At 38.9% G+C, this 25,393-nt stretch overlaps 1 protein-coding gene across 6 annotated transcripts in view; it reads left to right on the top strand.

Moving 5' to 3' along the window:
* LOC131075655 (protein root UVB sensitive 4) overlaps positions 1–25,393 on the top strand; it is a 133,435-nt gene that overhangs the window by 59,722 nt on the left and 48,320 nt on the right. The gene's annotated exons all lie outside the window — the stretch shown is intronic.

Raw genomic sequence — 25,393 nt, 5'->3', positions numbered from 1 at the left:
CTCGTTTGCTCTTTGTTCCCCTTCGACAGTTGAGTCGTCCTTGGCTGCATGGAGGAGTAGTAATTCATGGCGGCTCTGCTGGGTAGGTTCATGCACTTCGATCCCCTGGGTGGATGGGATTTCTCCTTCCTCTATCTGGTCACCCGGCTTAGTCGGATTGGGGCCCTTTTGCTCGGTGTCCGGCATATCTGGAGCAGGAGGATCATTGGCTTGGAATGCCTCTATGTCGCTCTGGGAAGGCGGAGCAGGTATGCAATCCAAATCTATGGCGTCGTCAGATGAACTGGGGTCCTTTGAAGATGAAGTGGTTTCTGGCCTTCTTATGGGAATCTTCTCCCTTCTTGTTCTTTTGGACGTCCGAGTCCCTCTGCAAGCCTTAGTTTTCTTCCTTTTCTCTGGTTTTTCAGCTGATGTCCTTTCATCTTCGGAAGACTGAGAGTCGAAATTGCCCATCAGATGGTAAGTAAACTGGACCCCTTCATGGACTAGCCTCTCGATCTGGTGTTGTAACCACTGATTTGTGTATCTTGCCGGGGCTGCCATGACTGCTTCGAAATCTGTGATTGGGTCTTGAGACCAATCAACGCCTGGCAAGAGATGCCTTACTGCTTCGAATTCCCGGACTTGGAGACAGTTCCCCGAGTCTGTGAGCTGATCCGGGACCCGACGGTACTCAAAGAGTCGCATTTGCTGCACACTCAATCTAGAATATTCCCGTCGCCTGACTTCGTAGTCATCGGAGCAATTTTTCCAGTAATCTTCAATTGACTCCTTTGCTCTGTAGCGCCTACCGTAAGCTCTCTTTGCCAAATTGTCATGATCAAAACATTTTCTTGGAAAATGTTCCTGTAGGCCATAGGAGGCTAGCTCTGCAAGGGATTCTTCTGCTAGGGTGGGAGTTCTCAATTGGACATCATGGTTGCCTATGATCATTGGAAATGCGAATCCAGCTTGCTTGCTCTCTCGTAACAATATGCCGACAGGGCGTGATTGTCTCGCCACCTCCATGAGGACTACTTTATCAGTTGGATACCGCGGAAGTCGAAGGGGGGCACCTTCAAAGCCAGCAATTCGGAGGTAGGAGAATCTTGGGAACTGAATAAACCAGGCCCCATACCTCTGCACTAAAATGGTAGCTTGCTCTGAGAGCCTTATGTGTAACCCTCCCTGCATTAGCCTGACTAGGCGCATTGTGAAGGCGTCGTTGACGCGTTCGTATTGTCCAACCGCGTAAGCCGGGCTGCTCTTTTCCCTTTGAGCTATATCCTGGTAGTGCAGCTGCGGGTAGCAATCATAAACTTTTACCTGACCAGGCCCATTCCCGATCTCACCTTTCATTATTAATCCTGGCAGTGGCTGGTTCTTTGCGAACATATAGACCAAATAGGAGGTCATGGTGAAATACTTCTTTGTCTCAAGCTCAATCAGCTGAGCGTGGATGTTATCACTTATGATCTGGGCCCAGTCAAACTTAGACTTTCCGGCAAAGACCTGTTCTGTAAAATAGAACATCCATTCTTCAAAGTAGTTGGACTTAGGAAGTCCCATGACTCGGCTAAGTAAGGTGACCATATCGCCATGTTCATTACAAAAGTCACTTCTGGGGGTCTTTTTCACAATCCTGGTGCTTGAAGGCTTTTTCTCTTTGAACCATTCTTCGTTAATTAATGCCCTGCATCGGGCTGGGTTCATATCATACGCCCCCTGTGCCTCGTCCATTGTTGTAGCTATGGGATTATTTGGAAAGGGGATATCAAATGCATCACCGATAGCCTCAGGGGAGAAGTCGGCAATAGTGATATCTTCCAGAAGCACTAATCTGAACTTTGGCTCATAATGCCGAGCAGCTTCCACTACTAATTCATAGTTCTGGATTGCTGGAGGAAAACCTGCTGCTTGGGCGATGCCACTTTCTAGCATTTGCCTAGGCCTGCCATATGCATTGGGTGAGAAGACCCGATCCCTGAAATCCTGAATATCAATATGGCCAAGGTCGGTGTCACCAATGTTGTCCCAGATGCTCTGGACCTTTGACTCTCTTAACCCTCCTCTCTGATACTGATACTTCATTCTTTCAACTTTCCGTGGGACGTCTGATTTGGATGCTCGTGAGGTTTCTGCTGCAGCGGGTGTCCTTGATGATTCTGCCGCTGATTTAGGCATTTATCCTACACAGCCAGACACGGATTACAAGGTGATACGAGAATGACGATGCGGGTTAGATAATAACAGAAGTGTTTCAACAGACCGAGATTAGCTTAAATATCATTCTGGGCTAACAATCTGATTAACTTCAATAGCATCATATTCCTGAAGATTTATGACTAAGCGTTCTCACTTTCGAATTTTTTGATTAATTTTAACAAAGACAAAACATGAGAATTTTGAAAAGAGATGCAGTTTTCGGCCAAACTTCGGGAATGAGTCCTAAATTTTGGATGCTCGAATGATGGAGATGCAGACTCTAAGCATTTCAAATTTTGCGTATTTGCCTATTTGATCCACACATTTTAAATGACCGTACGCGATAAGGCGTACTTACCTGATCGGAGCGAATGATGGGTGATTGCTCGACCTTGCGGTGGGGCGAGCGGATGATCCTGCAAAATTTGAATCCCAACGGTTATCCTTCCTGTTTAAATTTTCGCAGTTTGGAAGATGAAAGAGGATTTATCAATTTTACATGGTTCTGTGCCTAGCAACCTGAATTTTAGATGGTTGATGGGAGGATGATGCAGTGTCTTACCTCTTTGATTTCGGATTGAAGAGTTCCTTTCGAATTTTGAATTGGAGGTTTTCGAATCTAACCTTCGCGGGTGTGCTCGTCCTGACCTCCGCGTTACACACTGTGTCTTCTGCGTTTAATGTTTTGTTTTTTGGACTTCGTTTTTACTTTTACCTTAGAATTTCGGCTGCTTAGGGCCCAAAAATGCTGTTTGCCCGACCTTGTTGAAGCTCGAACGCAGGGGGGGGGGTCCGAAGTGCGTTTTGTACTGTGTTTGCTCTTGAAACCTTACTTCGCCATTTTCCTTCGGAGCTTGGCGTCCGAAAACGCTGCTTTATGCATCTTTGAAAAACTTAACTTCTTCGCCTCTTTTCGGAGCCTGGGGTCCGAAAAATGCGGTTTGATGCGTTTTTGAAAAACTTAACTTTTTCGCCTTTCCATCCGGAGCCTAGGGCCCGAAAAAATGTTTTGCGATATGTTTTAAAACTTACGCTTTTCTCCTTTAGGGTCCGAAGAATGTTTTATAATGTTGTTTTAAAACCTGCTTTACCTTTCGTCCTTTTCGGAGCTTAGGGCCCGAAAAAATGTTTTGCGATATGTTTTAAAACTTACGCTTTTCTCCTTTAGGGTCCGAAGAATGTTTTATAATGTTGTTTTAAAACCTGCTTTACCTTTCGTCCTTTTCGGAGCTTAGGGCCCGAAAAAATGTTTTGCGATATGTTTTAAAACTTACGCTTTTCTCCTTTTCGGAGCTTAGGGTCCGAAATGCATTTGATAATGTTGTTTTAAAAACACGCTTTACCTTTCGTCCTTTTCGGAGCTTAGGGCCCGAAAAAATGTTTTGCGATATGTTTTAAAACTTACGCTTTTCTCCTTTTCGGAGCTTAGGGTCCGAAATGCATTTGATAATGTTGTTTTAAAAACACGCTTTACCTTTCGTCCTTTTCGGAGCTTAGGGCCCGAAAAAATGTTTTGCGATATGTTTTAAAACTTACGATTTTGCCCTTTTCACTCGGACGCGGGGGTCCGAAGAATGTTTTACACTGTGTTTTAAACTTATCCTTCACTAAAATTCGGACCTAAGGTCCGAAAACGTTGTTTTTGCAGTGTTATGTTTTGAAACTTGAACCTTTTGGAAATTTCGGACCTAGGGTCCGGAATGCGATTGCCACCTTATGCTTTCAAATTTTGAATTTTCACCTTCGGACGCTTACATCCAAAAGGGGGGGAGCGCACAACGTTTTAAACTTAACAGCTCAACTTGACTTTCGCCAAGTTCGGAGCTGGAGTCCGAAAAAAATGCTTGCATTGCGTTAAGTTTTGAAATTTTGGAACAAACTTTCGGCATTTACGCCCGAAAGCCAGATCAGTCAAGAGGACTCATTGGTTCGTTACTCCAACGTCGATCAGCTTACGGACTGATCACGAACTCGCTCGGGGAGACACGAGAAACTCTGTTTCGATTCTCGGGACGACGATCAAAAAACTCAAAACTGGAAAGGGGGGGGACCCTGTCGGCGACAGGGGGCGTGTGCAACGCACAACAGGGATCTCGGCTGATCATCATTCTCATTAGGAGGTGCAGATGTCGCTGTGGCATGAAATTCCTGAGTATTCCCTGGTAGTATCACTGTGTTGGAACACTACTGAGTCTCCTTGTTCTGTTCCGTTACTTCAATCACTTCGATTGATGAGACACTGGGAGGGGGTAAAGGAATGATAAATGGAGGAATGATAATCTTCTGTTTCTTCTTCACCTCCTCAATCTTCTTCCCTCTGGCCTTGACTTCTCTTGGTGTGTTCTTCCTTCTCTTGGGAGTTTGACTCTCTTCGTCTGCATGAATCTTGACATCACTGATAGTCCTCTGATCATCCTCGGAAGTAGACTCTTCTGGCTTCATCCTTTCATAAGTGAAGGGAACACCCATGTCAACTAACTTATTCATCTGTATATCTACCCATATGCGGGAGAAACTCAAGACCTCTCTCATCAATATATTCAGGTCAATCTCTTCTGACTCTGACCAATTTGGCAATAGGACTGCCTTCTTCATTTCACTCTCATACCGTGGATGTGTATGATCTCTATCATCTAATACCTGATCAGGAATGAGGAAAAGTCCACACTTCCTCATAAAATCCATTGACATTCTGGACCACATTCTTCTCTTCACTGCTTGCTTGTCCATCAGGTTGGCCTAATAATTTTCTATGTCAATTTTGTGAATGAACTTCTCTCCCCTGATCCTTCCGACCTTCTTGTTTGGATCGAATCTTTCTCTTTTCTTATATGTAGCAAATCGATAGAATGCAAGCTCCTCACTCGCAGTGCTGGCGGCTATGGCGGACTGACAAACCTCTGACGTCTTCCCAACTGAAATAGGTAATGTCATGTCTGTCCTGTGCTTCTCTCTTTGAATAACATCGAACTCTAGAAGTTGCCTCACCACTTCCAACAAGATCATTCTGTCAGTTGGATACCTAGGAAGTCTGGAGGGTTTAGATTGTAACCCATGAATCATGAGGTATGTGAAAGTGGGAAACTGTATATACCACAATCCATATTTTTCTATTAACTCTGTTGCCTCCTTGGACAATCTTCTGTGGATTCCGCTTTGCAACATCCGTGTGATGTACATAGTGAATGCATCATTCACTCTCTTATAGTCTTCAATTCTATACATGCTCAGCTGGGGGTAGCACTCATGACTCTGGAAGTGTCCTTGCCCATTACCAATTTCACCTTTGCATATTAATCCTCTGTATGAAACAAACCGTGCAAGCAGGTATACAAGGTAAGAAGTCATGGCGAATGACTTGGACTGCCCTACTTTCCTCAGCTGAAAATCCAGGTTGTCACTTATAATCTTGGACCAATTTACTAGTGTTCCTCTAAGACAATCCTGGATGAAGTAGAACATCCATCCATTGAATATTGCTCCCTGTGGCATCCCCATCACTCTATTGAGTAGGAATATCAAATCACTATATTCCTCCTTAAAATCTATGCACATGAGCGTCTTGGGAGCCTTGGAATGATGAGACCTAGGTTCAATCATCCACTCTTTGTTAATCAAATTCTTGCATACACCCATCTTCTTCGTGTATCTTTCCGCATATTCATCCTTGGTCACATCCTTCATGTCTATTCCGTGTGGAATCCCGAACACCTCTGCAATAGCATCCTCAACAAGGTAGGCGATGACAATGCCCTTAGGAGTCTTGATCATTCTTGTGAGCAGATCGTAGCATCGTGCACACTCCAGGATAAGCTCACTGCACTGTATGGACTGTGGAAATCCAACGGCATGGAAAATGCCACTCTTCATAATGTTCGCATAGGTTGGGGAAGGAACTTGATCTCCGACTCCGAACATCCGACGCTGCATCTGGTCGAAGTCTAGGAAATGCATGTTTGTATCAGTGATCTCCTTCCATCTGGATGAAATCTTAAGCTCTGGATAAAATCCAGTCTCCAACATCTTCAATAGTTCTTTCCTTTCCTTATATCCAGACTTTGACATCGCACCTGTACGAAGATCGAAGTTAGACTTAGGAAAATAAATAATGCTCTTAATAAAATTCTCGACTTTCTAAAGATTTAGCTAATTTAGAGCATGGAGTCAGGAAAATAATCCATACACTTGATAAATTTTAACAATTAAGTTCAAAGTGTGACAACACTAAGGCATGGAAACCTTCCATAAAATTCATTGATACCTCCTTATGCTTAGAAAATATGCAAGCTAAAATGCAAAGGAGTATACCAGATTAATATTGACTAAGGAAAGGTGTGAAAGGTTGTGTTTTCACACAATGTATGTCTGAAGACACCTTCCGCAGTCAACAATGGAGGTCAACAATTCTGAAGACAACCTGGAAATCAGACTTTTAAAACATGTTGTAATCTTAAAAAATGTGCATAAACTTGATAAAAATCAGTTCTAATGATGAAAACAATCATATTCAAGAATGTAAGTGTGGCTGGTAAAAAATTAATTTCTGAGGACAAGTTTGAAAATTGATTACTTCAGACTTACCAGCACCTTGCAAAGTAGCTAAAAATCCTTGAAAACGATGAAAAATGGCTAAAGAATCAGCTCCAAGCAAAATCGCCAAAGTGGTTAGGTGGCTGGAAATGAAAATTTCTCAAGACAACCGCCTAACAATGGAGTTTTCAGACCTGCAACAGTGATAAGATGGTTCTGAAAATGCATAGAAAACTCCACAAAATACCTCCAAATGCAAATCGCCTAAGTTGGAATTAGCTGGACAATAAAAACTTAAGTCTGAAATTAATGGCAGCCATTAATGGAGATTAAATCTGAAGCAAACCTTTGATCTGAAGCGAATCAGCGAGCTGGAAATGATGGCAGCCACCAAACATGCATGGAAATCATCAAAATGTGGCACCAAACCACTCTTTAAACAAAATCGAAATTTTCCCAACTATGGCGCCATACTAAAATTCTGAAAATGTCATCAATGGCAGCCCAGATCTGCAACAATGGAGGTCTGGAACAACAAGCAAAAAATGGAGGAAAATATCGCCCAAGTCTCCAAACACAAAAATCGCCACTCTTCACCAAAAATCACCAAATTTGCAAAAAATCGCCAAACTTGGAAAATCGAAAATCTGGAAATGGTCTTCAATGGCAGCAAGGGGAATGGATCAGCAAGCTGGAAAAAATGGAGGAGGAAAGAATCCTCAACCCAACACTTCATTTCAATCACTTGCTAAATTTTGCCCAACTTGGAGAAAAATCGCCTTTCATGGAGACACCTGGCAGATTTAATAATAAAATAATGCTAAGGCTCCTCTCTTATACTTGCTTTTACTTCTTACTTTCACCACACAAGCAATGTGGGATAAAACACTTGTATATATACTTGCTTGGCAAAAAACTAACTTGCTTCTAAAAGGTTCAAAATATTAAATGATTATTGCAAGCTATTTAATTTTGCTTTTAAAATTTTAAATAATCATTAATAATTTTTAAAAGCAATAAAAAATGGGGCTTATTTATTAAAATATTGCAATTTAAATCCAAATTAAGCCTCCAGGGGAAAATTGACTTGGGTTGGGATTGAAAAATCCCTTTAAAAATCATTAAAGTGTCGAAAATTGCCCCATAAAGGAAAATCGACGCTAGCTTGGATAAAAATCCATGTATAACTTCATAAAAAATGCACACAAAACTCCCCAGGGGAAAATCAATGGCAGTCTGGATTGAAAAATCCACTCTCCAAACTCACTTAACTTTGAAAACTACTCCCTGGTGGAAAATCGACCTCTGTCCGGATGAAAATCCGGACTCAAAATTCATTAAAATGCACCCCTTTGTCTGGATGAAAATCCGGACAAAAATCCGCAGTCACTTGTCACAAAACATCCTGGTGGAAAATCAACCCAGGCATGGAATCATCCTCAACGTTGTCTGCACTTTAGTCCGCACTCTAGTCTGCACTCTTGGTGGAAAATCGATGGCAATCTGGATAAATCCTGACACTTAGCCAAATTTTAGCACTTCCAGGGGAAAATCGACTTGGGTATGGATAAACAGTGGTGGAAAATAATAGCCAGTATGGATTCCAGGGGAAACCCATGTGTAGTGTGGATTTTGAGTGGGGGAATGGGTTGGGTAGTTTGGAATGTGAGGGGAAAAGCACCTCTAGCATGGAATTTGACCCTCTAACCCTTGGAATATGGATTTCCCTTAGGAATTTATCATTTTAACCACTCAAAATCACTTAGAAATTTTAAATTTAGACTGGACTTAGGCAAATTTTCCAAAAATATGAGCGAAACGCTAGGAAAATATTGGAATAAAGTGCGAAATCAACTTAAATAATACCTTAGGAGTGAGAAAACAACTCCAAAAGGTCTTGGAATACCTTGGCACTTTAAAATCACTGATGCGCGTGTTTAAAAACACGTTAACGCTCAAAAGGTCAAACACTTAGACAAAACTTAGGATCATTAAAATATCAACATTTGCAACTTGATCCTAACACTTCAAAAACCCTAGACGACACTAGGCATGATCAAAATTCCGAGACTCAGGCACAAGAAACGCAAAATTGCCTACTAAGCAGCCAAAACCCTAACCTAACAATGCAAAAAGCAGGAAAAGAGGGGGTCCCTGTTAGCAATGGGGCGATGTGTGAAAAGGTCACAACAGGAGGCTCCACAACTTTAGAGTTTGCTGAATCCCTCCCATCAAGTGGACCTAAAGGAAGACGGACACCCAAATCCTTAGCCTTCAGAGGTTGATCCTTAGGGCTCAAAACAAGAGAAGAGAGCTGAAAAGGCCCTTGTTCTTCATCAAAACAACTCGACTGAATATGAAACGATTAGTGTCTACATCAATCAACCAGTAAGCTTTGTGATTATCACTGTACCTTGTGAACATGAGTTTTTGACTCTTAGAATCCAGCTTTGTGCGCTTAGCATCTGGAATCCAAACATAAGCTATAGAGGCAAAAACTTTTAGGTTGTTGCTTTTGGGCTTCTTGCTAGACTAAGCTTCCTTTGGAGTCTTCTTCTTCACACCCTATGTGGGAGATCGGTTCAAAAGATAGACAGCAGTGTAGACTGCTTCTCCCCAAATTTATTTGGAACACTTCTATGTTCCAACATACACCGAGTCATTTCAATTATTGTGCGGTTTCTCTGCTCAACGACACCGTTTTGCTAAGGGGTGTAAGGTGTGGTAAGCTGACGTTTGATGCCATGATGTGCATAGAAGTTGGAGAAATCAAAAGAACAAAATCCCCCCCCCCCCGCCCCCCTCCCATTATCTGACCTTAAGAGTTATAATATGTTGACCATACTCTTTTTCTACCAAGGCCTTAAACTTCTGGAACATATTGAACACCTTTGATTTTTGTTCAAGAAAATACACCCACATTTTGTGACTAAAATCATCAACAAATAACAAGAAGTACCTAGGCCCAATAACTAAAGGAGTGTTCGTTGGATCACAAATGTCAGCATGAACCAATTGCAATACCTTAGAAGCTCACCAAGAGTCACCATCTGTGAATGGAGTTTGATGCTACTTTGTAGCCTGACAAGCTCCACAAACTCCATGATTCCGAGTCTGAATCTCAGGTAGACCAACTACCAGATCCTCTCAAACTAGCCGAGAGAGATAGTGTATGTTCAGATGCCCATATCGTTGATGCCAAAGATTGCTAATGGAAGAACTTTTTGCTGCCATGGCATGCTTCTGAGAATCACCAGTGTCAACAAGTCTATAAAGACCAGGATCCTCAATACCCACAACTATTGTAGTACGAGTCTCCTGATCAACAATACTACATTTGTGCGAACTGAAAACCACATCAAGCCGAGGAGAGTGTCTCATAATTTGATTGATAGAGAGAAGGTTGAGTTCGATGCTTGGAACGTAGTATACATTGAGGAAAATTAAATTCCTCCCACTAGACTGAATCTGCACGTTGCCCTTACCGACAACGATATACTCTTCCCCTCTTACAAAGATCACAAAATCGATGAAAGGTTGATATTTTGTGAGCTAGTCACGTTGATGAGTGAAGTGTCAAGAAGCACCCGAATCAATGTACCAGGCAGAGGATTTAACATGATTTGTAAGTCTTTTAGCCATAAAGGCGTAAAAGGTAGATTCCTTCTACTCAGTGTGCTTTGCAACATTGGCTTTTGACTGAGACCCTCCCTGCTTCTTCTGCTCAGAAGCCAAGCATTGCCTATAGTCTTTCTTCATGTCACCATACTTATGGCAATAATTACACTGAATGTTCTTTTTCTTAGAGCCGTCCTGGGATTGACTTGAGACTTTCTACTGAGAGGACTAACTTTTCCCTTTATCCCTAGCAAAGGATTTAGCAGAGAAGGCTTTCTCTATGGAGGACGAACTAGCACCGCTTTCAAACTGCTGTTTCCAGTGATCCTGCTGTAGAAGTTTGTTGCACAACTTTGGAAACTTCAAGTCAACATTAGTTGAAGTAAGGTTGAGTGTCTCAATAAAGTGCTCATAAGACTTTGGTAGACTTTTCAGAGTGATGAATACCATGTCTTCTTCCTCCATCTCTCGACCAATTGCCTCCAACTGATCATTGATGCCCTTGATGTTCGTGAGAAGCTCTTGTAGAGGCATCTTTTTAGGCATCGTTATGGAGAACAATTGGTTCTTCAAAAAGAACGCACGACTCTTGTCTGATGTTTCATGGAGATCCTTCATATGAGTACATATCTCTGTAGTTGTCTTGTCGGACAACATTTGAGGTAGTTGATCATTAGTAATTGGAAGTTTGATAAGTATTACGACTTCCTAGTTGCGCTCATCAAATTTGTCCTCGTCTTGTCCAGGTGATGTAGGACGAGATTCTGTACCCAAAACAAGTGTATCAAGATGGCAATATTCAAATATTGTCGTCATTCGTTGCTTCCAGGTGTTGTAGTTGTGCCTGTTGAATCGCTGACTACCTTCTAACATTATGTTAGTCAAGGACACCATCTCGCATGCTTTTCAAGGCACGAAAAACGAGATAAACAAAAGAGGCAGAATACATGCACAAATCTCGAGACATAAAACCGTAACACGAATTTCGAGGCACAAATCCAGAAATACAAGTTTTGCTGAAAAATCTAGAAAATTTGTTGAAGACCCAGAAATCTTCCTAAAAATCCCAGAAAGATTTACTGCACAAAACAATAAACAAACTGTAAAAGAGAATTTTTACAAACCCTAGCTGTAGACAGTATGAAATCCTCAAAAAATGAAGCCATTGAAAAAATTTGCAGGAAAGATAACTGAAACCCTAGCTGGCGCTGTGTGCAAGAATAGGAAAAAAAACACGACCAGAAATAGTCGCATAAAAAAACGCGAGGTCATTGAGAAATCCGTCACACACATAGATGCACCGTTGAGGAAAATATAGACCTTGCATGAGCCAAGGAATGAACACGAACGTGGCAAAAAATAAAAATTGCAATATAAAAGCGACGCAGGATAAGTAGACGCGGACTGAAAATCATGACGGAAAACCAAGAAAATAGAGGGTTGCCGGTGCGAAAAAATAACAAACAACAATGAAAATTGCTTTGTGATTCTTAGTTCCATCGCGCAAAGGAAGGGTTGCGCGGGTAAAACAAATCCCATCGTTGTGAAGCAAAAAAGACGCAGAAACCATCGCCTCACACAGGCGAGTAGAGACGCATGTCGCACAACTCCTGCAGAACTGAAAAAACTTCGAACAATTTTCACTAAAAAAATTCCGATGAGAAAATTTTTAGAATTATAAAATTTTTGAAAAATTTCTACCTGCTTTGATATCATGTAGATTAAATGATAATTTATTGATTATTCTTGAAAGAATGATATGTACATATTGCAATTACGGATACGATGTTTCTAAAAGAAATAATCAATCACGGGTGACAAAAAAGGAAACAAGCTAATGTAACTAAGATTACACTAATATTACAATATTGACCATTAAAGTGTTGACTGTTTCTGTCATGGATGTCAACGGTTTGCTATGCTACAATGTTTCAGAATTTGTGTTTGTGCTGCTTGTCAACTTGCAAGGTGTTTGTAGTCATCCATAGGTTAACTTTTCCTCTTTTTTATCCTTTTGGGTGTGCTGGGAGTTTACATGATGACAGGTTTCTTCTTGTCTCTACTGTATGTTTCTCTTTTGTTTATGGGACAAGTGTTCAACTTTTTGATCAATCTGTTTCTGCTGAAGATGATGTTATATCTGATATTATCCTCTGACAGTGGTGATTTATTCTGCATATATTTGAGCCGTTTCTTTTAGCCTCAAAGGTTCATTGTGAGTGGGAGTTACGATTTGTTTCTTACCTCTTGGTCTGCATGGCTGATGAGATATGATGATACGAATTTGACAGTTTTTGGTAAGAGGCGTTTGTTCTACTGACTGAATGAGCTGTTACTATGAGGTTTTTTTTTTGTGTTGATCAGAATCATGAATATGAGCAGTTATGGTAAGAATGTGCAACAAGGAGGTTATTCATTGGAGTTTACTTAGATAAAAGGCTGCCATTTTTATTGTATGGGTATCATGGCCAAAAGAGAAACCGTTATGTATGTTGGAATTATTGTCATTGATGTCAAAGGGATTTGCTCTCGTCGATAATGTCAAACAAGCATGGACAAGGATGATCAAGTATCAACAATGTCAAAAGAAAAATGATGTATATCTTGTTAAGGCCAAAGGCCACTAAATCATGGAACATGTCACAAAGACAAGAAAGCAATGAAGGCGATGGAAACATATATTATAACTGTCAAAAGGAAAGTAGTATGGAACAATGATGATAACTTTAAGAGCAACTTGGCTAACTTAATCAATGGATCAAATGATTTGCAATTAAAAGGTGGCAGTTCAACCAATATGCAAGTGTGATTTGTATAAAGGAACTTTTCATAGACAATGATTAACATGTAACAAACCAATACAGCGATCAGATTAAGTTTATGAAAGAGAAATTTTGTTAGTTGCAAAGGAAATGACATTGGAATATAGTATGAAGAATAGTGAACAAAGTGTGACAGAAATGAAGCTATCAAGATTGTGTTAAAGACAACAAATTAATGCATGCCTTTATGAAGAAATTTACACAATTGGCTTGTGAACATGACTGGCCATTCACAGTTGGTGATTCAGTATTTTACAGAGGATTACATATTATGTGAGCAATTATTAATTCAGATTATGAAAGACAGAAATTAAAGATACAAGGCAGCAATTAAAAAAAATCATGAGCAACAGCGTTTAAATTATATGCAGTAAATAGCATATTAAAAGTACATGTATTCTATTTGGTGAGGACATATCAGATTGGAGAGAAAGTAGACAAAGTCTGCACTAAAAGACAAAAACCGTCTTATTTACTAGGAGAAAAATGCATTGGTTTGATGGACAAGACAGAAACTCTACCTTTTTAGAAAAGACAAATTTTAGAAGACAAGTCAACGGACCAAAGAGTGGCATTTGTTAGCATGTCAAAAGAATATGAGGTGCGATTTATATCTTTAAGAAAAGTCAAAAGAATATGTTAAGAAAAGTCAATTTTTAAAAGGCAATAAGAGGTGCGATTTGTATTAAAAGAAAAAGATATCGATTTGAACGGTGTATTTTGTTATAAATAAAACCGATTCATTAAGGGACAAGTCTGTGCTAAAGAAAAGGTGCGATTTAATTAATGATATTAACAAAAGGTGCGATTTCTTTAGTTTCTAAAGATGTCTACTTTCATAAGGGATATGTCTCTTCTATAATATGTGAAGATATAAATAGAGACATTGATAAAAAATAAGTGTGAGTGTAAGGAAAGAGTGTGTAAGTGTGTTAAAGGTGTGTGGGTATACAATGCTGAATAAATAATTCTGGAATAAAAAGTACGTGGAGTATGGAAGAATATTTTCTGAATTGAGAGTGTGATATGTGAGAGTGAGAAATAAAAGAAGGATTCATTAAGAAGAGTGTAGTATTGTGTATGAAAAAGGATATTTATCATTTTTGCACCAGATCATGTAAGGAGAGAAGACTAATTGAATAACAGTATACAGTGGAATATGAAATAATTTTGAAGCAGATATATCAAAGAAGTATAAGAGTGTGTTGGTATGGCTGTATAATATCAAAAAAAGGGAGATTCTTAAGAGAATTAAAATGCAGATCTGAAAGAAGACTGTGAGAGGTTATTTGTGGGTATTCAAGCAATTCATGTAAAGATAATATTCAGACTTGCACAGCAGATGTTTTACAGTAGATTTATTAAAGATGTATATGCATGTGAGGAAGGAATATATGCAGATTTAAGAAGATCAAATTGTCCATCATCCGTTGTTATAGCAACATTGTAAAGGTGGAAAATCAGATTTATGTGAAGTGGGTTGGTGCTCACGAATTCTGAAGTAGGAGTTGGTGCTTCCAATGGGTTGGTGCTCACAAAATCGGATTTGGGAGTTGGTGCTTCCTGTGGGTTGGTGCTCACAAATTCAGTTTTGGGAGTTGGTGCTTCCAGTGGGTTGGTGCTCACAAAATCGGATTTGGGAGTTGGTGCTTCCTGTGGGTTGGTGCTCACAAACAGTGTTAGGGGTTGGTGCCTCTAGTAGGTTGGTGCCTACAAACATTGTAAAAGAAGAATTGTATACAAGCATTAATTTGCCGTGGTTTTCTCCCGTAAGGGTTTCCACGTATATATCTCGTGTTCTACTTGTGTTCATTTTGTTAGATCACATATGAATGTTGGTATGCAATGAATATGTTAATGAGATAAGTTATACATTTGTGATTAAAGTTGAAAAAGTTTAAGTTGGTGAAAATTGTTGTTATACTGATTTTTTCACCCCCCTTTCTCAGTATAACCGTGTGCTCTTCAATGTATTCCCTTGGCATGTCACAAGGAATCTTTGATAAAAAATACACAACTCAGAAATTTGAAATGAGGCGTTTTTTTCTTTCTGGAAGTTCTTGGGCAGTAGTTGATGTGTGAATTTTTCTAAGTTATTTTTTAGTGAATAATGTGCACCTTTATTTTTAGTCGATGCGTTGGAGACAATATACAGTGCGTGCTGTAGATGCGGTGAATCTTTGTGAAAGACAATTATTTTGAGTCACAGATGTCAAACGGAAGAAGAAAATATTAAAATCGTGGGCTTCTAATGTTTTACTGTAACATTGATTAGGAAGATGGATGGATATCAATGGAGACAATAATATATCGGCTGAATATTGCCGTAGTGCTTAATATTGGTGGGTGTTGATTATTATTGCTGTTGAAGCTTCTGTGGTAAATACGATCCCTTTCCCAAGCCTTGGAGCTCTTCATTCTTTTCCGTGGAACAACGACCTTGGCTGGTGCTGCGCAAGACTTTGTCAAAGAGCGATAAGAGTTACAATTTGAGCGTGGCTTCATTCCTGGTCTTTGACAGTAATCTCAGATTCTCATGGATGACAAGGATCATACCTGGATGCTGTGAAAGTTTCAGATGAGTGTGATTTCTACATGTATAGTGTTCTTTCTTTTGAAATCCCATACTTTGGAAATTTACAGGTTGCTGGGCATGATAAGCTGTTCATTATATGTATGCCAATGGAAATAGAGTAAATGCTGCATGTTAATGATAGCACTGGGCAACACTATGCAGCAATACATTTCTAATATTGATATTGATTCTTGATGGGTTCAGAAAAAATTTCAGTTATATGTGCTTTAGAGTTTGCCGTGTCAAGGGTTTGTCAGACTATGAGAGATTAATTAACCCATGGAAGGTAGTCTCTGTTAATCTTATGTATGTGCAGTAGTCTCTGTTAATCTTATGTATGTGCAGTTAAAGTTTTATTTCTGCATGAGTATTAAGTTTTTTGTCAAAATCTTATATTTGCTGTTTCAGTGAACAAGAGTTGTTGCTCTTGCTGAGGTTGGTGCCTTTTTGTTTAGAGTTGGTGCTCTTTATGTGAGTTGCAGCTCACTGTTGTAATTGGGTGGGTGCCCATTGGGTTTAATGAAAGTCCTTGATGCCGTGGTTTTTTACCCGAAAGGGTTTTCCATGAGATAATTCTTGTGTCCTCCTTGTGGCTATTTGTTCATATACTTTAATGTGGCTCAATTTGTTTTAAAAGTATTTGAAATACTGATTCAACCCCCCCCACCCCCCTCTCAGTATTTTTGATTTGGTTAACATAAAGATATAATAACAAATTATTATTCTAATAGAGTGGCAGAAAAGTGAACTCGCACAATAGTGGAGATCGTGAGAAGCACGATAGAGAACAAATCTAGGCATTATAAATTTTGAGAAAAAGCAATTCATGCATCAGTGTAATTGCTCAATTGGTCTCTAATGAAAGCAGTTAACAAGAAGATTCCTAAATAAGAATGGTTTGGAAGCAAATGTTTTGAAACCATACAAACCTTCATGGTGCATGCCATTTTTCACAATTTTATCAGTTTTAACCAAGCTCCTAGAGTCCTATAAAATCTTAAAAAAATGTGTGTTGAAGTCATAGAGCAAGTATTAGGCCCTAACTGTGTTTTCTTGTTTTTGTTTCAAAGGATTATATTTTTAGCTCCAATTCTCTTTTTTTCTCCTTGTAAATGAAATGAATATCGTTTTGAAGTGTTAAAGATCAATGTATTTTTCTTTTTTGCTTTTTTTCCTACTTTTCCATTTGACTATTAGGGCCGGGTTTTGCATATGAGACTTGGTGAGTCCAGCATGTTTGATCAAAAACTCATTGGGTACCCGTTTGTTGAGTCTCTAGACCTTATATTGGCTAATTTTCCTTAGGAATTGCTGAGTGTGGGTGTGTCTAGTAACATTGGTTCCTATAGAGAAATGGATCAAATCTGATGCAAATGCAGAAAAATGATGCTTATAGGCTATATCAATAATTACAAAGCATATAGGTTTGTTGACATTGACTCTAGCAAGACATGCTATACTTGTGATGTGATAGTAGATGAAAATGCAGGGCTGTTTCAGGCAACGAGAAAGCAGAATCAGATCTCTAAGTTGATGAAAGCAAAGAAAAATTGGCTGAAAAATCAGGCATGGTGCATGTAGCACCTCAACTTGAAGAGTGGAAAATTCCCATGAAATTTCAAGCTCAACAGCTGCTGCAGACTATGGAGATCGGCAGATGATTCTGTTTTGGACAGAACTGCTGCTGCACAAAATGAAAATCAGCAAGATGATAATGATGATTCAGCAAAAAGAAACAAAAGAAAAGATCCAAATGGTGCTACAACACATAATGATGTTTGCTGGGATGAAATGCTTGATATGAAGGCAAAAGGAAGACCCAAAAGAGGTAAATCAACTGAAACAGAATATTATTCTTTAGTGGCTGATTCACGGTACTCCTTTGAACCTCAAGAAATTGCTGAAGCCTAAGCAAGACTAGAATAGAAAAGGTGCAAAGCTAAGAGGAGACTCTAATTGGAATCTTACAGGATTACCTCTAGGAAAGAAACCTTGACTACAGATTGGTCTACAAAATCAAATAAACAGAAGATGGGACACTTGACAAGTACAAAGTAAGGCTGGTTGCAAAAGGTTTTGCGCAAAAGGAAGTAATTGATTATAAGGAGACACATGCTCCTTTTGCCAAAATGAAGAAAATTTGACTGATTCTAGCCACGACAACACAATTTTGTTGGAAAGTGCAGTAGATGGATGTAAAGAGTGCTTTCTTGAATGTAGACCTTCAGGAAGAAGTTTAATTGTACTGGCCACAAGGATTTGAGGTTCTAGGGAAGGAGCATTTGTTGTGTAGATTGAAGAAAGCTCCTTATGGGCTTAAATAAGCACATAGGGCATGCTAGTAGATAAAGATTGATGAGTGGTTGGGAAAACAAAGACTTAGGAGAAGTCCCTTAGAGACTGGTAAATCAAAGCAATTGAACAGATAAATCAGATTTATGTTCTTCTTTTGACATGACAAATCTAGGCTTAAAACATTATTGTTTAGCTGTAGAATTTATGTTTTGCTTTTAAATGTACTGGCCACAAGGATTTGAGGTTCTAGGGAAGGAACATTTGGTGTTTAGATTGAAGAAAACTCTTAATGGGCTGAAATAAGCACTTAGGGCATGCCAGTGGATAAAGATTGATAAGTAGTTGGGAAAACAAGGATCTAAGAGAAGTCCCTTAGATCTTGGTAAATCAAAGCAATTGAACAGATAATCGATTTATGTTATGCTTTTGAAATGACAAATCTAGGCCTAAAACATTACTGTATAAGTGTAGAAGTTTGGTGATCTACTAGCCATATTTTTATTTTTTAATCAAAATATGTTAAGGATTTGTTAGAAAGCTTTAGAATGGCAAATTTTAAAATCTCATCTACACCCATGGAGCAAGGCCTGAAAGTTTTCACCAAACCTGATTCAAAGACAGCCAATGAATCATATAGGTAGCTAGTTGGTAGCTTAATCTATCTTACAACCTTTAGGCTTGATTTGACCTATGTAGTTAGCTGTATCTCCCAGTTTGTGACTGCTCCCAAAGAAGAACATGGGATAACAACAAAGAGGGTGCGACAATATGTGAAAGGAACACTAGACTTGGACATTCTATTTAGTAAAAGCAAAGAGCTTGAGTTGAGTGGGTATTCAAACTTGGATTGGGCAAGTCTACATTAGGCTATGTGTTTACTGTTGGAACGGGAGGAATTTCTTGGGTTAGCAAGAAACATGTAGTTTTGCTATCCCCTAAAAAAGAAAGGTACAGAGCAACAATGAAAGGGGCTTGTGAAGTTTTATGGTTTAGAAGAGTACTTGATGATTTACAAGCTGAGCAACTTGAGCCTATAGTACAATTTTGTTATAACTAGGGAGTTTATAAGATGACCAAGAATCCCATCTTTAATGAATGAACTAAGCATGTTGATGCACATTGACATTTCATTTGGTAGTTGGTAGAAGATGGACTAGTGGAGCTGCAATATTGTCATACGTAGGACTAGATTATAGATATTGTCACCAAGTCTCTCAATCCAGATAAGTTTATTTAAGTTATTTTAGGGTTTAGTTCCCAGTTTATGACGTATTCCTATAAAGAGATGTTAGCTCTCTTTATTTTATTATCAATCAAGTGTTCCCTTTCTGAGTTTTCTCTTCAACATTTTTGGCCTCTTTGTTTGTTAAGTTTTTGTAATAGTTGCATAGTGAGCATTGAAAGTTGGAACCATAGTAGAGATTGCTACCCAAGTTTGCAAGTGCTTCAAAGGGCATGGTTGGGCTTCCCACTCTTACACCCTTACAAATTCTCCATTAAATTCCATGCACATGTGCATTTAAGCCATGTATTTTGATGCAAGATATCAAGCTTGCCTATTATGTTGATCCTCTCTAGCATGCAATCACTAATAAGGGTTAAATTTTCTTTCTTCATTATCTTGGCACTTTAAATTCACCCTTAATTGGATTGAGTAGAGCTCAAGTGTCTGATGAGTATCCCCATTAAAGATAGCACTTACCTTAAAAAGAAAAAGAAAAAAAAAGTTTGTGATGAGAATAATGCAAACAAATAATAACTTTTTTAAGGAACACCCTAATCCTTCCATTTTCACTTCTTATACATCAACATGATTTTTGCAGGTTTGTGACAAGATTAAATAGGTTGAACATCTGTATTGTCCCAAAAAAAACTTGTTATAATTTGTATTTATATAATAATTTTAATTATATATTTTAATAAACAAATATACTGATAAATTTAATATATATTAAATAACATATTCATAATATAAAACTTTAAATATATATTTTTATAGATTAAGATTTGAGGGTCAATTAAGGGGCCTCGACTCAATACAATATTAGATATACCAAAGATGCAACATCCCAAACACTTGAATAAACAACCCATGTAGGATGTAGGCATCAAGTGAAACAACTAAAGTAAAAGCTAAGAAAACTAAAACTAAGATTATAAACTAGATACAAAGACAACGCTACTACACCCTAACAAATACATCTAAGATGAGCAAAGACCACAATACATAAATTGGTTGCCATGATAAAGTACTATGATTGGAGCCAAGGACAACAAACAACATCACTACTACATTGAATTTGCAAAAAACCCATTGAGAGACTATTTAACCACTAGGGATTGAGCACCACCTATTTAAAGTCTTGTATGGAAATCAATTGCTAGAAATATGATTAACCTTTACTTGCGTGGGCAAAAACTTTGTGAAAATATATTAACTTTATTTGTATATTAATTGATTATATATAATACATACTATATATTATTAACTATATTAAATATTTAGCTATATTTTAAAGAATTATTATTTATTAACTTACCGTATGATTGGTTGAGATTCGGTTGATCAATTTGAAGTTGTCATCAAAATTGTTTAGGGAAAACCATTGTTTACATGCTCGTGATAGCTTTTGTGTATTAATTAGACAACAAATCTATTTTGTTGGGAGACGTTTTTGCATGAGGGATGTGACTTTAGAGTGTTGAGGTTGATTGCTGGCCTTAGAGAAGTTTAAATATTTACGAGGGCTTATGACATGCCTACTAGTTTTGAAGATTATAGAGAAGAAAATCATTTCCTTGCATGGGTGACGAGGAAATTGAAGCTAAAGGAGGATGTTGTGGAAGGTGATGATGAATAGGAGGATCACAACCTAGAAGTTTTGCGTCTAGTCATGGTTGCAACCAAATTTGTGGATTAAATTTTGCAAGAAATCACTAATATTGGTATGAGAATTTGGATGCGTATGTGGGCTTTGGCTAAGGAGATGGATGGAAAATTGGTTGGTATAGTTAGAGAGGCTATGGTAGACCTTTTGCTAGATTTAAGGCTGTCAATTAGGTGTAGAAATGTTTTCAAAGTGGTGTAGGATTTCAATTGTGCTACCATGCTCGCTATAGCAGCCGATTCCTTTCTTCTAAATGAAGATATTGATGGGAGTAGCAACATAGGAGTAGGGTTTACTTTAGTGGTGAATATTCGCCAATGGCGACTATTTCACGTCGGCGACTTGGAAAATGGCGAATATATTATACCAATCGGGGGCCGCCATGTCTCCCGGACTTTATAAATATTCGTCAAATGCATGGCCCAATCGGCCATTGTTTTATGTAATTAATTCAAAGAAACGAGCTGCGGACTCGACGCAGACTCGGCAAGGCTGACCCGACTTGGGACTCGGCAAAAAATCGATAGGACTCAGCAAAAAAACCAATTTCTAGTGATTTTTGCCTAGAGCGAGTCCTGGAGAGTCACAAGTCCCTGGGACTCGGCTAGGGACTCGCCAGGACTCGGCGAGTCCTGGAACTATGAATTAATTGTATCTCTATCAAGATTTCGCCAATAGAATCTACGTTTTCCACACAGTAAATTCAATATTTTCGCCTACACTTTCCGAGGTTATCTTAATAGATGGCCATAATTCGCCAATAGCCATATAAAGATTGATTGGCCAGGAGGACCCAATTCGCCTGACATTTTGTGGAAGCGTGTCTCAATTCACCCCAATTTTTTGCCAACTCTATTATAATTGCCAATTAATTGGACGATCCATAATCGCCTCAAAATTACATAAGACGTGTTATAGTCAAGTGTGATTCGCCAAATATTTGTATACCATATAAAATTCCCGCCGAATTCACCAAATAGGGATTGGTATAAATACAGTCAAAGATTAGATTTATTTCTACACAATTTGGTCGGTGCTGAGCTCTCAATTTGGATCACTAGCGAAGTTTCAGACCAGGAACAACCATTGCTGCTGGCTACATTGGCGCTTGCTAGTGACCTAAAGGTATGTGATCATATTTTTCAAGTGTTATAATATTATTCTTAATTCATCTCTATCTGTTTGCACTGTTGAGTTCATTCTTATTCAGTGGGGACCTGTCAGATGTTGTTAGTTTTAGGATCAGACTGAAAGCAATAAGCAGAATTAACACAATAAACACTCAGAACACAAGAGTACCCCGGGAAAACCTCCCTCTTGGAGGTGAAAAACCCAGCAATAAATGTCTTCTTTATATATCAAATATGTCTAGCAATAATGTTGTACAAAAGGGCAAGATACAGGCCCAACATATGTTGCTTAACTCCTTGAAGCAAATCTCACAAGAACAAATCATATTGGCTTTCTTCATAAGATCGATCTGCTGTAGATAATATATAAACTGCTCTTCACAGAAATTGATCTGCTCCTCTTTGTATTAGAACTACTTTGCTATTCGATCTGCCATAGAATGTATTCGGTCTGCTATATAAGGATGATGATCTGCTTATTGTATGTATGTTCGATCTGCTGTGTAATTTGATCTTCTGCTGGATGAATATTGACTGATGTATATGTGATATGCAATCAGCTACAGGATTCACAGATTGCCAAAGACTGTATGCAATCTGCCAGGTAATGCATTCTCTCAGTCAAGGAATGAGTTCGCTGATGTCAAGAATGAATTCGCTGTTGATTGAGTAAATTCGCTCTTGACTGAAGGATATATGATCGGATCATCAATGTGTGATATTCCACCTTGAATATATATGATATAGCCACCTTTTCACAAAGGTCGGCTCTTGAGCAAATATAATATTTCATCAAGAGGTTGGCGAACATCATAGGGCCGACCCTATAACAAATATAGGTTATATTTTAATCTTGCACCTTTTAAATGACTAAGGCCGATTGGCCCATTAGTCATTTATACGCTAGGTTGGCCTTAGAAGGAATCCGACCTAGCTACAAAACATCAACACTCCCTCTTAGCTAGGGATGAATCCTTCTCAATATTTGAGTCACATAGTGACATCCACCATGGCTACTCCCAGAGGGTGGGTCCATCATGGCTACTCCCATGAATGGAAATGCAAATGAACACAAGTGCTCATGACGGAATCACTCAACGTGATGTCGTCATCTCATCATGACGTTCACTATGGCTACTCCTAGAGGGTGAATAAGCACAAGTGCTAAGTCATGGAGTCTCTCACATGACATCCACCATAGCTACTTCCAGAGGGTGGATCCACCATGGCTACTCCCAGAGGGTGGAACAAGGGCTTGCACCTCAAACTTCTCCTTCATAGAGAAGAACTCATTAACAAGAGCTTGCACCTCAAACTTCTTGCACCTCAAACTTCTCCCTCACAGAGAAGAATCCATTAACAAGGGCTTGCACCTCAAAATTCTCCCTCACAGAGAAGAATGCATTAACAAGGGCTTGCATCTCAAACTTCTTCCTCACAGAGAAGAATGCATTAAGTAGATTTTCATGACGATATGGCTCCCTCTGAAAGAGATATCAACCTTCTGACCTCCTTGTCTAAGGTTGCTTCTGATGAAGTGTCAGACTCCCTCTGAATCTGATATCAACAATCTGACCTCCTTGTCCAAGGTTGCCTCTGATGAATTGTCAGACTTCCTCTGAATTTTGATTCCTCCTCTTCAAAGAAATGTCTTCAGCCACCAACTCAGTCTCATGGCAGCAAGTTCTTCCTTCCTTGAATGCAATCTCTTATTCTTCTTGATCCATCCTAAAAGCATTTCAAAGAGATTAATAATAGTTCATCTAATGAAGCATACATGATTCATTATTACCAATGTTATTGCATGAATTTATACTCTATAAAATTCATGATCATTAATCAAAGGTACAAACAACAAAGAAATACTTATCTCTTTATTGTTGGTACACCATTGTGCTAGACCTGTAGCTGTGACTCATCTTTGCCACCTTCAATGTTGCCATCCCATGTAACCAACCTCATATATTCTAGATGAAACACAATTTCACAAGGAATAGGAATGGATGCATCTACAACACTTTCTCTCATCTCATAACTGACCTTCCAAACATCATCTACAAATCTCCTGTTTGTCGGCTGCTCTGCAAAGAACGACTAGCATATCATTGGCACCCTCGAGCTTATGCTTTCAATTGTCGAGTTTCATCCGCTTGCTCCTTCATTTTCTCCACAAACTCATCAGGCAACACCCATCAGCTGACTTGAAGTGCAATGTCCTTGACAAAAGCTCGCCTTGCCCCAGCCATCTTTCACACGAAATTGGTGGAATAAGCTTTGTTTCAGATCTGCGATTTGTGCTAAAGCAAACTGATATATCAATGTTCTTGCACTTGATCAAATAACCTCTAAAGCTGAATGTGCCTTCAATACCAGCCTCTAATTTTGTAAGATCAGTGAGGTAGATTTGATAACCTCCCTCTAATTTGATTTTATACCAGCGCCTTCACTGCTGTGTCAAAACCAACACCTCATGCTATGATGTTGAATGGTCAAATGTAACAATATTTATATCGCTGTTCTCTGAAATGAGTTCCCTGTGATGCAACCTTTCAATATTGCCTTAAACACAAATCGATCAATTGGCATCAAATCGTCAGTAAGGTTGAGTTGTTGATTAAAATGTAGTCTCTTCGCTGTGGACAAGGGATGAATTTGCTGGCTCTAAACAAGATCGCTAAGTGTCAAAATTACAATTGTTTTCAGTCACTTATTTGCCACTGAATATCGCCTTATAATCTGATCAAGATCTTCTTCACTGTGGCTGTGATACCATGTTAGTTTTAGGATCAGACTGAAATCATTAAGCAGAATTAACACAATAAACACTCAGAACACAAGAGTACCCTGGGAAAACCTCCCTCTTGGAGGTGAAAAACCCAGAAATAAATGTCTTCTTTATATATCAAATATGTCTAGCAATAATGTTGTACAAAAGGGCAAGATACATGCCCAACATATGTTGCTTCACTCCTTGAAGCAAATCGCACAAGAACAAATCATATTTGGCTTTCTTCATAAGATCGATCTGCTGTAGATAATATATAAACTGCTCTTCACATAAATTGATTTGCTCCTCTTTGTATTCGAACTGCTCTGCTATTTGATCTGCCACAAAATGTATTCGGTCTGCTATATAAGGATGATGATTAGCTTATTGTATGTATGTTCGATCTGCTGTGTAATTGATCTTCTGTTGGATGAATAGTGACTGATGTATATGTGATATGCAATCAGCTACAGGATTCACAGACTGCCAAAGACTGTATGCAATCTGCCAGGTAATGCATTCGCTCAATCAAGGAATGAGATCGTTGATGTCAAGAATGAATTCGCAGTTGACTGAGTAAATTC

This window comes from Cryptomeria japonica, chromosome 6 (assembly GCF_030272615.1).
Source record: "Cryptomeria japonica chromosome 6, Sugi_1.0, whole genome shotgun sequence".
Taxonomy (NCBI): Eukaryota; Viridiplantae; Streptophyta; class Pinopsida; order Cupressales; family Cupressaceae; genus Cryptomeria; species Cryptomeria japonica.
This window is presented reverse-complemented; position numbering and strand designations above follow the sequence as displayed.